We start from the raw sequence: 12,256 nt of genomic DNA on the forward strand, positions 1-12,256 counted from the left end.
TTTATTCTCTTCTTTTTATGTTAAAACTATTTATAATGTCTAATATTATTTTATTTGGAATAATTGATTTGCAAAATGGCGTGATTATATATTTAAGTAAAGGGAATCATATTTTATTCTTATTATCATATACATTTTAAAACGTCACTAATATGCAAGTATAAACTCAAGGATATTTTATAAATGACTCTTCAAGTTCGAATCAATCACGCATATTTTCAGCTAAGCATAGTTATCATAGTTAATAAGAAATGATAAAGAAAACTCACTTCCTTTTGAATCCTATTTATAAGCTTAGATTTTTCTACATTGATATATTCAAATAATATAATTTATTCAAAGTTCAAAATTGCTAAATCTCTTCTCAACAACTATTATTTATGGGCAAATTATCATATTTCATACAAGTCTTATCTTGAATAGCATTTACTATATTTTCATATAAAGTCTTAGCAACATTTAAGTTTTATTTTAAATAGCATTTAAAGTCCTCTTTTATGCGAGCTATTATATTTTCTACAATTATTATTTTAAACAACATTATTATTGCTTTCATTTAAAGTCTAAGCAACATTTATAAGTCTTATTTTAAAGTAGCGTTTAAAGTCCTCTTTTGTGTAAATTATTTTATTTCCCGTAAATCTTAACTAACATTACTTTCCTTTAAAACCTCAGCAATACTTGTAAGTCATTTTTAAAATTTAAACACTATATTTAGCCCCCTAATTAATTAACCTAAGTTTGGCCGGATAACCGTAGTTAACGGATTCTAAAGGATGCCTAATCCCTTCCCTTTAGGATAATATAGAACCCTTACCTAGAATCACACTGATTAAGCAGACTATTAATGGAGGTTTAGTTTTAACTTTACCTTAGTTAACATCTAGGTGTCCTAATTCACCGTTAAATTAATTAGGTGGCGACTCCTTAAAACAAACAAAATAGGAATCACCAAAATGTTGTACTCCTACTTTAACCCGGTTAAAATGGGGTAAAACAATCACCCCCCTAAACTATTTAAAACCGTAATATTTTACCCCCTTCAGGTTGACGTGGCAAGGAGAGTGTGTTTCACTCTCTTGAGAGAGTGAGAAACATAAAAAGGGGGGAAAACTTAATTTTTTTCTTAAAAATCCGTATTTTCTTAAAATAAGAATATAAATCTAGTTTTCCACATTTTAAAAAAATAATTAATTTTTTCAAAATTTTATAAAAAAATCAGTTTTGTTTCAAATTTTGACAAGAAAAACAAATTTTTCGGATTTTATTTGAAAAATAAAAGTGTCCTAAGAAAATGAAATCATGAAAATCAAGATCTTTTAAGACATTTTAAAAAAAATAATCAAGATTTCCATATTTTTAACAAATCCATTTTTCCATATTTTAAAAAAAAATCATGTTTTCAGTTTTTTTTTTTTTTAAAAAAAAAACATATGGGTTTTAAAAAAAATCATTTTTTTTTAAAAAGGGTTTTAAATTTAATTTTTTAAAGAAAAATCAGTTTTTAATTCGCGTTTTCAATTTTTTTTTTTTTTTAAAACGGGTTTTAAAAATAAATTTTTTAAAAGAAAAATCAGTTTTTTATTTTTTTATTCTTAAAAATTGACACGTAAGCTGAAATTTTTATTTAGTGATAAACAATGGAAATCAAACAAGTGGAGTGACTTGTTACAGAAAATGAGTAACTTGTTGCGTCTTATCCAGCAAGAGTAAGGACTTGTTCAACAACTTACTCAGTTTGCTGCAACATATACTACACTTGCTGCAACAGATACTAAACTTGCTCCAACAGATACTACATCTATTGCAACAGATACTACTTGATTCACCCACATTTAGTGATCAATAGAGGGAATCAACCACATTTAGTGATAAACAATGCATATCAGCCACATTTACTGAAAATCAAACAAGTGGAGTGACTTGTTACAGAAAATGGGTAACTTGTTGTGTCTTATCCAGCAAGAGTAAGGACTTGTTCAGCAACTTACTCAGTTTGCTGCAACAGATACTACACTTGCTGCAACAGATAATAAACTTGCTCGAACAGATACTACATCTGTTGCAACAGATAATAAACTTGCTCGAACAGATACTACATCTGTTGCAACAGATACTACTTGATTCACCCACATTTAGTGATCAATAAAGGGAATCAACCACATTTACTAATAAACAGTGGAAAATCAATCATATTTATTGATCAATATATATACTTAAGCAATTTCATGGTATTTTGGGTCAGGATAGATGATCAACTAAGTCCAATACGCACTAAATGGAGTGATCATTGAAGTGAATTGATGGGATTCACCCACATTTAGTGATAAACAATGGAAACCAATCATAGTTATTGATTAATATATATACTTAAGAAATTTCATGGTGTTTTGGGTCAGGATAGATGATCAACTAAGTCCAATACGCACTAAATGGAGTGATCATTGAAGTGAATTGATGGGATTCACCCACATTTAGTGATAAACAATGGAAATCAATCGTTGTTATTGATTAATATATATACTTAAGCAATTTCATGGTGTTTCGGGTCAGGATAGATGATCAACTAAGTCTAATACGCACTAATGGAGTGATCATTGAAGTGAATTGATGGGATTCACCCACATTTAGTGATAAACAATGGAAATCAATCATTGTTATTGATTAATATATATACTTAAGCAATTTCATGGTGTTTCGGGTCAGGATAGATGATCAACTAAGTCCAATACGCACTAAATTGAGTGATCATTGTAGTGAATTGATGGGATTCACCCACATTTAGTGATAAACAATGGAAATCAATCATAGTTATTGATCAATATATATACTTAAGCAATTTTTAGTAATTTGTTGCAACTTCTTTCCACAACTGTATGATCTGTTTCAACAGATTAGTAACTTTTTTCAGCAGATTACTTACTTGTTGGAACGGATTAGTAACTTGTTGGAACAGATTATTAATTTGTTGCAACGTCTTTCCACAACTGTATGATCTGTTGCAACATATTAGTAACTTGTTTCAGCAGATTACCTACTTGTTGGAACGGATTGGTAACTCGTTGGAACAGATTATTAATTTGTTGCAACATCTTTCCACAACTGTATGATCTGTTGCAACAGATTAGTAACTTGTTTCGGCAGATTATTTACTTGTTGGAACGGATTAGTAACTTGTTAAAACAGATTAGTAATTTGTTGCAACTTCTTTCACAAATGTATTATCTAATGCAACAGATTAGTAACTTTTTTAAAGAGATTAGTTACTTGTTTGGAACGGATTAGTAACTTCTTCAACAATTATGACCTGTTCCAATCATTTAGGCAACTTTTCTAAATAGATTAGTAGATTAGTAATTTTTTGCAACTTTGTTAACAACTGTACTATCTGTTGCATTTGTTGCAACAACATTCCTAAATAATAACAAGGATAAAAAAAAAAATTGTTCAAGTAGTAATTTGTTAAATAGCCAGCTCAGGGCTCCAAAACTTTATCTATCACACCCACTGCCCACCGCCACTGTATCCTCGCCACTGAGTTGTCGCACAATAGAGTCTCAGGCTTCATCATGTTAGTGCCAGTAAGCAAATGCTCAATAAAAGCAAGTGAATACGATCTGCATGCCATTGCAGTTTCATTGCGGGGGAGATTCTCCTTCAGCACAAATTTCCAACCTTCGTTGAGCAGCTTTTCAGGCAAGTGTTCAAACATGCCACTCTGCTTCAGTAGTTTCGGCCATAATTCAATGACTGGCTGGATGTGGATGAAGAACTCATCCTCCTGGATTTTTGGGACGTTGCAGTTATAAATATTTATCACCCCCTCCTCAAATATGAATTCGAGGGTGACAAACTATCTGACATTTATGTTCATGATAGTAAGCACCCTTTTGGCACCAACCTACTCGCGACCACCTTTGGCTGGTGCACTACCTCTACAGTAAGCGATAGCATCATCATCCCATATAAAATCATCAAGCATTTGATTGAATGGAATAGCTTCCAGCTGTGTGCTCTCATCCGACAACTTTGTGTATCGCTTGAGCATGATATTGTAGAAGTTGAGATCCAAGATTATATCTGTGGAAGCATAGTGCTCAGTGAAAGTGTTTTGCCTCACACGCATTAAGAGCATAATTTCATCAACATACTGCATTAAAAGTATAAGGAATGTCAGTCACCTAAACAACTAAGTGAGTTGTTGCAACAAGTGTGCACTTGTTGCAACAAGTATTGGTCTTGTTGCAACAACTCTCCTAGTTGTTGGAGATTGCTTACAGCAGTTGGGTCTATTTCCCCAACTGCTGTAAGCAAACTCTAACAACTAGGAGAGTTGTTGCAACAAGACCAACACTTGTTGCAACAAGTGCACACTTGTTGCAACAACTCTCCTAGTTGTTGGAGTTTGCTTACAGCAATCGGGGAAATAGACCCAACTACTGTAAACAAACTCCAACAACTAGGAGAGTTGTTGCAACAAGACCAATACTTGTTGCAACAAGTGTTCCACTCGTTGCAGCAAATATATAACTTGTTGCAACTAATACAACCAAAATAAGACTTGTTTCAACAAAAATAATTGTTGTTTTCAAACTTACACTAGCCAGCCACCAAGCTTCCATGCTTGCCATTATCCTGAAGTCATCGGCCTTAAATTCATGCAATGAATACATCGTACCCTTGCTCTTCTTGGCATTGACGAATTTTTCAAGCTTTTTCATTTTTTGAGCATCTGCATGCTTATACACATTTACCTTTTTAAGATCAACAACAGCAGTTGCCTTGTGGGGTGTAGAAGATTTCCTTGACCTAACATCAGCAAGTGCCTTGGAAATTGCTTTTCCCTTCTTACGAATGCGAATAGGAGTATAGGGTGAGGTCAGCTTCTTGGATGGATTGACACCCCTCTTGGATAACAAACTCTGTAAAGCAGAATTTGTGTCTTTTTGTACCTTCACCAACTCCTCAACATTATTTATCAAATCATCCATTCGCTGCTTGCAATAGGTGCATTCACAAGCACATTTCGATGTGTCGGCACCAACAAAGGAAAATCTGCCACCAAATCCGCCACAACTAACATCTCCATCAATTGGAGTTTGTCCACCGTACTCACCGCCAATTGGAATTTGTCCACCAACAACACCACCAATTGGAGTTTGTCTACCATAATCAACATCATCATCTATTATTTTTTCACCGGCAATTTCTGCCGCAACGTCGTCAACAGCAGGTTGACCACCAGCAATAACACCACCACCATCAACATCTACCACAACTGATTCCCTTTTGATGGCTGTCACTCCAGCCAATTCTAATTTCATCCCCTCAATCATTTTATCAGGAATAGATTGTAATGGCTCAAAGGAAGCAAGGAATGGCATCTCCAACTCCCGTACTGTCGGGACAAGCCACGGGTGCACAAACTACAACAAAAAAGTAGATATATTAAAATGGTCCTAAATCATGAAATGCAACAGATAACTAGGTTGTTGCAACAGGTGTCATACTTGTTGGACATTGTCCAACAGATTAGTAACTTGTTGCAACATGTGTCATACTTGTTGGCCATTGTCCAACATATTAGTAACTTGTTGCAACAGGTGTCATACTTGTTGGACATTGTCCAACAGATTAGTAACTTGTTGCAACAGGTGTCATACTTGTTGGACATTATCCAATAGATAACCAAGTTTATTCTATATATATGTCTTAAGGCTTACCTCTTCCAAATGAGGGTTAAAAAGATCAACACTCAATCTTGTGTTGCTCTTTGCAGTCAACCATCTAAGCATTCTTGGAAAAGACACTTCTGAAGGATAGTCCTTCACTTGTTGTCGGAGGTGAGGAATGGCTTCAAATGCCCAAGCCTAGAAAACAAGATACCATCAAAATCAGAATGATGATATAAATACAAAAAGTACAAGAAATTGACATTGCAAATGCTTTATCATGAAAGCCCAAGGGAAGCCATATAAATTGACTGTCTTCACTGTTGGCTTAAGCTCTTTCGATAAATAGTCAACAGTCAACTTGAAGCTTTCCCGGCCCCATCCATGGTTGTTGAATGCCTCATAGTCCTCCGCAAGTTTAAGCAAACCAAGTGGTATGTTCAGACTTGTATCTTTTGCCATAAGAACACAGTGCACAAACCAAACTAAACACAAGGACTGCTTATGCTTTTTTGACATGGTTTTGGACTGCAAATCTACAAGCAGCTTATCTCCTTTGTAGCTTTTTCCAACTAACTCCACCAAACCAGTTTCATTCTTATCTTTTCCACCCTTTCCTACTTTCTTGGCTTCTTTGGCTGTCTTGGTAGTCCGGGCTGGCTTATTCAATACAACAGTAGGAAGCTCACAAGGATGACATCTAAGGCCAGTAACTATGGCAAACTCTTTCAGGCCAAAGCACACCGGCATGCCACAGTAATTAATCCAAAGCTCATCCTTTGCATCCGAAAGAATTCTACGCTTCATAAGCCCATATACCATTTTCATTTGAAACTGTGCACCGGTCTCTTCAGGCAGATCCAAATACACCCCAAAACAGCTTTTCCTAAAGAAATCCTCCAACCCCTGCTTTTTAAGAATTAACCTAAACATATCAAAGTTCTTGCCCATGCATGATTTGACCGTAAGATCAACGGTCAAATCATTATTTTCATTCAATGGCATCCTCACGGCATACTTGTCAATACTGAAAACCTTGATGACCTCAGCAATGGAAGGTCTGTTATGATCTATGTCCAATCTACTAGAAGATTCTGCAATTAAATTGGCATTCACACTATTTCTCTTCTTTGTTCTTAATTTAGCTATGAATGTCGACAATTGAACTGTATTTTCAGAAGCACTGCCCTTTTCATCATCTTCATCCAATCCATCTACTCCATCAGTAGTTTCTTTAGCTTCTAACTCTTCTTCACTTTGTTCATTTGTATCTACTCCTTCTTGGCTCTGTACTTCCTTTCTTTCTGAGGATTGATTGTCAGTTTGGCTGTCTCTGTCCTCTATATTTGTTGATTCAACAATAGATTTTGCTAAATCAGCAAGATTCTCTAATGATGATTGCACTCTAGCTTTTTTATTATCTCTATGACCCTCAGTTGATTTCTCAACTTTTCTTTTGGCTGGAGACATTTTATCTACACACAGGAGGAAAAAAAAAGCTTCAACTGATTAGTGCATCATTCAAAGTAAACAGATAATAACAAGTGCAGCATTTGATCAAACAAAATACAACAAGTAACAAAATTCCCCAACAACTGAAGAATTTGTTGCAATAAATGATGTAACTGTTGCAACAAGTGAATAGGTTGTTGCAACAGATTCTTCAGTTGTTGAATAAATGATTAAGGTGCTGTATATCTTCTATAAACACAACCAAATAACTGAAGCAATGTCCAACAGATTTATAGTTGTTGCAACATGTTGTATAGTTGTTGCAACAAGTGTATAACTTGTTGCAACAACTATAAATCTGTTGGACATCTTCTACAAACAGAACCAAATGACTGAAGCTAAGTCCAACAGATTTGTAGTTGTTGCAACAAGTGATACACTTGTTGCAACAACTATACAATATGTTGCAACAACTATAAATCTATTGGACATCTTCTACAAACAGAACCAAAGGACTGAAGCTAAGTCCAACAGATTTGTAGCTGTTGCAACAAGTGATACACTTGTTGCAACAACTATAAATCTGTTGGACATCTTCTACAAACAGAACCAAAGGACTGAAGCTAAGTCCAACAGATTTGTAGTTGTTGCAACATATGGTATACTTGTTGCAACAAGTGTATAACTTGTTGCAACAACTATAAATCTGTTGGACATCTTCTACAAACAGAACCAAAGGACTGAGGCTAAGTCCAATAAATTTGTAGTTGTTGCAACATATGGTATACTTGTTGCAACAAGTGTAGAAATTGTTGCAACAACTAAAAATTTGTTGGACATAGCTTCTATAAATAGAACCAGATAAATACTAGGACAAGAACAAAAAAACCATCTATTGGATATCCACTCCTAAACCCTGAACCATACCAGGACAACAGCAGAAAAAACCATTTATTTCACTACAAACACACAACAACAACAACAACAACAACAACAATAACAACAATAACAACAATAACAACAAGAAGATGGATTTTATCCAAGCTTTTCCTAAACACTTAACCAAACCAAAACAACAAGCATCTACTTCCAAGACAACAGCCAAATCGTCTACTACAGACACACAATCATACAAGTTAAACAAAATACACCAAATGTATGTGCATAATTGTTTATCCTTTCTTTTCCTAAACCATACCATAACAGGACAACACCAACACCAACATCAACATCAACACCAACACCAACACCAACACCAACACTAACACCAACACCAACAACAGTATTTCACTACAAATACACTAAATAGAGGTTTTAAAAGCAAGCAACCTCAGCAACTGTCAAACAAGTGCTGAAGTTGCTGCAGCAACTTACTCATCTGTTCGAAAAAGTCAACAAGATTGCAAGCCATTTTTTCGAAATCTTAAGGAGAACAAGAACAAAAACATCACAAAAAATCATAATTTGAGAACAATGTACGCTATTTACAAACGCAAAAACCCCAAAAAGTCAAACAAATACCCTAAATAAGGGTTTCTCGAACAAGGAACAACAAAATAAACAACAATGAAGACAAACCCATGTTCTTCTTCTTCTTTTTCTACAACCAAAATCATCAATTTCTACCAAATAACTTTTGGAACAAGTGAAACAAAAATTTTACCTTGATAAAAGAAGAAGCAGCAGCGGTACCTATAGACGAGGGTGAAGAAGAAGATGACAAGAAAAGAGGAGAGATGAGAGGGAAGTGAAGGAGATTAACTGTTGCTTGGGAGTTTTGATTTTGAAATATGGAAGAAGTGCGAGGGAGTTATGGAGATGAACGGTTTTGGAAGTTTTGAATATTGGGTGGGTGTTTTAGTATAATGGGTGGGTGTTTTGGGTTTTTTTGTAGTTTGTAAAAGATTAAGAAGTTTTAAAAATTACATTTTAAACCCCAATCTTCTTAATCCCAAATTTAATTGGGTTTTGATGTGGGGTGGGCCCTACATGTCACCTTTAGTAATTTCAAGACTTTTTAGTCACCTAGAGTTAATTCTTCCGAGAAAGTTGTGGAAGATGGTAGAAAGGGGTGAATACGTGGGCTGTTTTAATTAAATGGGAGGAGGGCGAAATTACGATTTTGCCCCTGGTCGAAACCAAGCCTTTTATTATATAGTAACTAGACGGCCTATGCTTGTGCTGCGCACGGGCCCAACACTTTAGATTATAGTGCATCTATGTGTATGTAGTTGTCTTTGAATAGTGATTATATATATTTATATATATATATATAGAGAGAGAGAGAGAGAGTATATATTATGTTTAAAACATGATTAATATAACATTATAGTTTGTGCTTCGTATCTAAAATTTTATTATATTAATGTTTGCTACGAATACAAAATCGACAAATTTATTAATATTTTTTAAAAGAGAAGACTTGTTTAAAAGGAAACCATTTTCCTCTCTTTGAGATAAAACAATAGCAATATTTAAGCATACTTTCAATTTTAATTCGATTAATTTAAAGGTGTAAAATACTTATTATTTTTTATCAAATTTTGATTTTGATAATTCTAATTCAAATTATTAAATTAATTTTACATGTTTAAAACGAAACAAAGTAGAAATTGATTTTCTATTTAAACGAACAAATACTATTTTTTAATTTTTGGTAAATATTCTCGGTTTAACTCATTTTACTTGTCATGTTGTCTTTTGCATTAAATTCTATCTTATTTTAAAATATAAATATTTTTAAGTATATTTATTTTAGTGAACATAACAACTTGATTTTGTCAATAAGGGATACTATGTTCAAAACACGATTAATATAACATTGTAGTTTATGCTCCGTATTTAAAACTTTATTATATTAGTGTTTGCTATGAATACGCATGGTGTTTAATATGGGGCCCACATTTTTTTTAACATTGTTTGTTTTTTAAAGACGGGATTCACTTTTTTTTTCAATATTGCTTGATTTTGTTAATATGGGGTCCACTTTTTTTTCCCGTGAGTTTGGATGTGGTGGGTTCCACTTTTTTTTTTTAAAAATACTGGATGGTGTTTAATATTGGGCCCACAATTTTGGATCCATTTTTTTATATATATATATTGCCTGATTTTGTCAATATGGGATACTATGTTCAAAACACGATTAATATAACATTGTAGTTTGTGCTCCGTATTTAAAACTTTATTATATTAGTGTTTGCTACGAATACGCACGGTGTTTAATATGGGGCCCACAATTTTTTTTTTTTTTTTTAATATTGCTTGATTTGTTAATATGTGGTTCACTTTTTTTTTCCCATGAGTTTGGATGTGGTGGGTTCCACTTTTTTTTTCTTAATACTGGATGGTGTTTAATATGGGACCCACATTTTTTTTAATATTAGTTGTTGTTTAATATATATGGGGTCCACAATATTTTTTTTAATGGGCCTGTTTAATATGGGGCCCAATTTTTATTTTTTTTATATATATATACTATATTTAAAACACGATTAATATAACATTGTAATTTGTGCTCCGTATCTAAAACTTTATTATATTAGTGTTTGCTAAGAATACAAAGTCTGCACTTTTTTTTTTGACATTGTTTATTTTTTTAATATGGGATTCATTTTTTTATATATATATATTGCCTGATTTTATCAATATGAGATACTATGTTCAAAACACGATTAATATAACATTGTAGTTTGTGCTCCGTATTTAAAACTTTATTATATTAGTGTTTGCTACAAATATGCATGGTGTTTAATATGGGGCCCACATTTTTTTTTTAACATTGTTTGTTTTTTAAATATGGGATTCACTTCTTTTTTTCAATATTGCTTGATTTTGTTAATATGGGGTCTACTTTTTTTTTCCCGTGAGTTTGGATGTGGTGGGTTTTATATATTGCTTGATTTTGTCAATATGGGATACTATGTTCAAAACACGATTAATATAACATTGTAGTTTGTGCTACGTATTTAAAACTTTATTATATTAGTGTTTGCTACGAATATGCATGGTGTTTAATATGGGGCCCACATTTTTTTTTAACATTTTTTGTTTTTTAAATATGGGATGCATTTTTTTTTTTCAATATTGCTTGATTTTGTTAATATGGGGTCTACTTTTTTTTCCCGTGAGTTTGATGTGGTGGGTTTCACTTTTTTTCTTTTTTTAATATTGGATGGTGTTTAATATGGGGCCCACAATTGTTTTTTAATATTAGTTGTTGTTTAATATATATATGGGGCCCACATTTTTTTTTACAATTTTTTTTATGGGCCTGTTTAATATGGGGCCCAATTTTTTTTTTTTCAAAACACAATTGATATAACATTGTAATTTGTGCTCCGTATCTAAAACTTTATTATATTAGTGTTTGCTAAGAATACAAAGTCTGCACCTTTTTTTTTTATATATATATTGCTTTATTTTGTCAATATGGGATACTATGTTCAAAACACAATTAATATAACATTGTAGTTTGTGCTCCGTATTTAAAACTTTATTATATTAGTGTTTAGTACGAATACGCATGGTGTTTAATATGGGGCCCACATTTTTTTTTAACATTGTTTTTTAAATATGGGATTCACTTTTTTTTTTCAATATTGCTTGATTTTGTTAATATGGGGTCCACTTTTTTTTTCCCGTGAGTTTGAATGTGGTGGGTTCCACTTTTTTTTTTTTTTTATATACTTGATGGTATTTAATATGGGCCCACAATTTTGTTTTAATATTAGTTATTGTTTAATATATATGGGGCCGACAATTTTTATTTTTTATGAGCCTGTTTAATATGGAGTCCAATTTTTTTTTATTTTTTTTAGTGGGTTGGGGGGGGGGGGTCAACAACGGACGACGAAAAAGAAGCACCAACCGGTGCTTCTAATATAGTAGTAATAAGACTAGTTACTAAACCCCGTGCTACACACAGGCGCAAACACAGTTGAAATTTGGTGATTAAATTTTCTATGAATTTATATTATCTCTTTTTACGATAACGTTAAATAATGTAATTAAGTTACAAATCTAATATCCCTTTTTCTTTGTTTCTTATTCTAGCATAATGTATATTATGAATTTATGATAAATTTTAAACCCGAAATAGATGATTGAACAATCAACAATAAATTGAACAAAAT

Source organism: Lycium barbarum, chromosome 6, assembly GCF_019175385.1.
Source record: "Lycium barbarum isolate Lr01 chromosome 6, ASM1917538v2, whole genome shotgun sequence".
NCBI classification, from domain to species: domain Eukaryota; kingdom Viridiplantae; phylum Streptophyta; class Magnoliopsida; order Solanales; family Solanaceae; genus Lycium; species Lycium barbarum.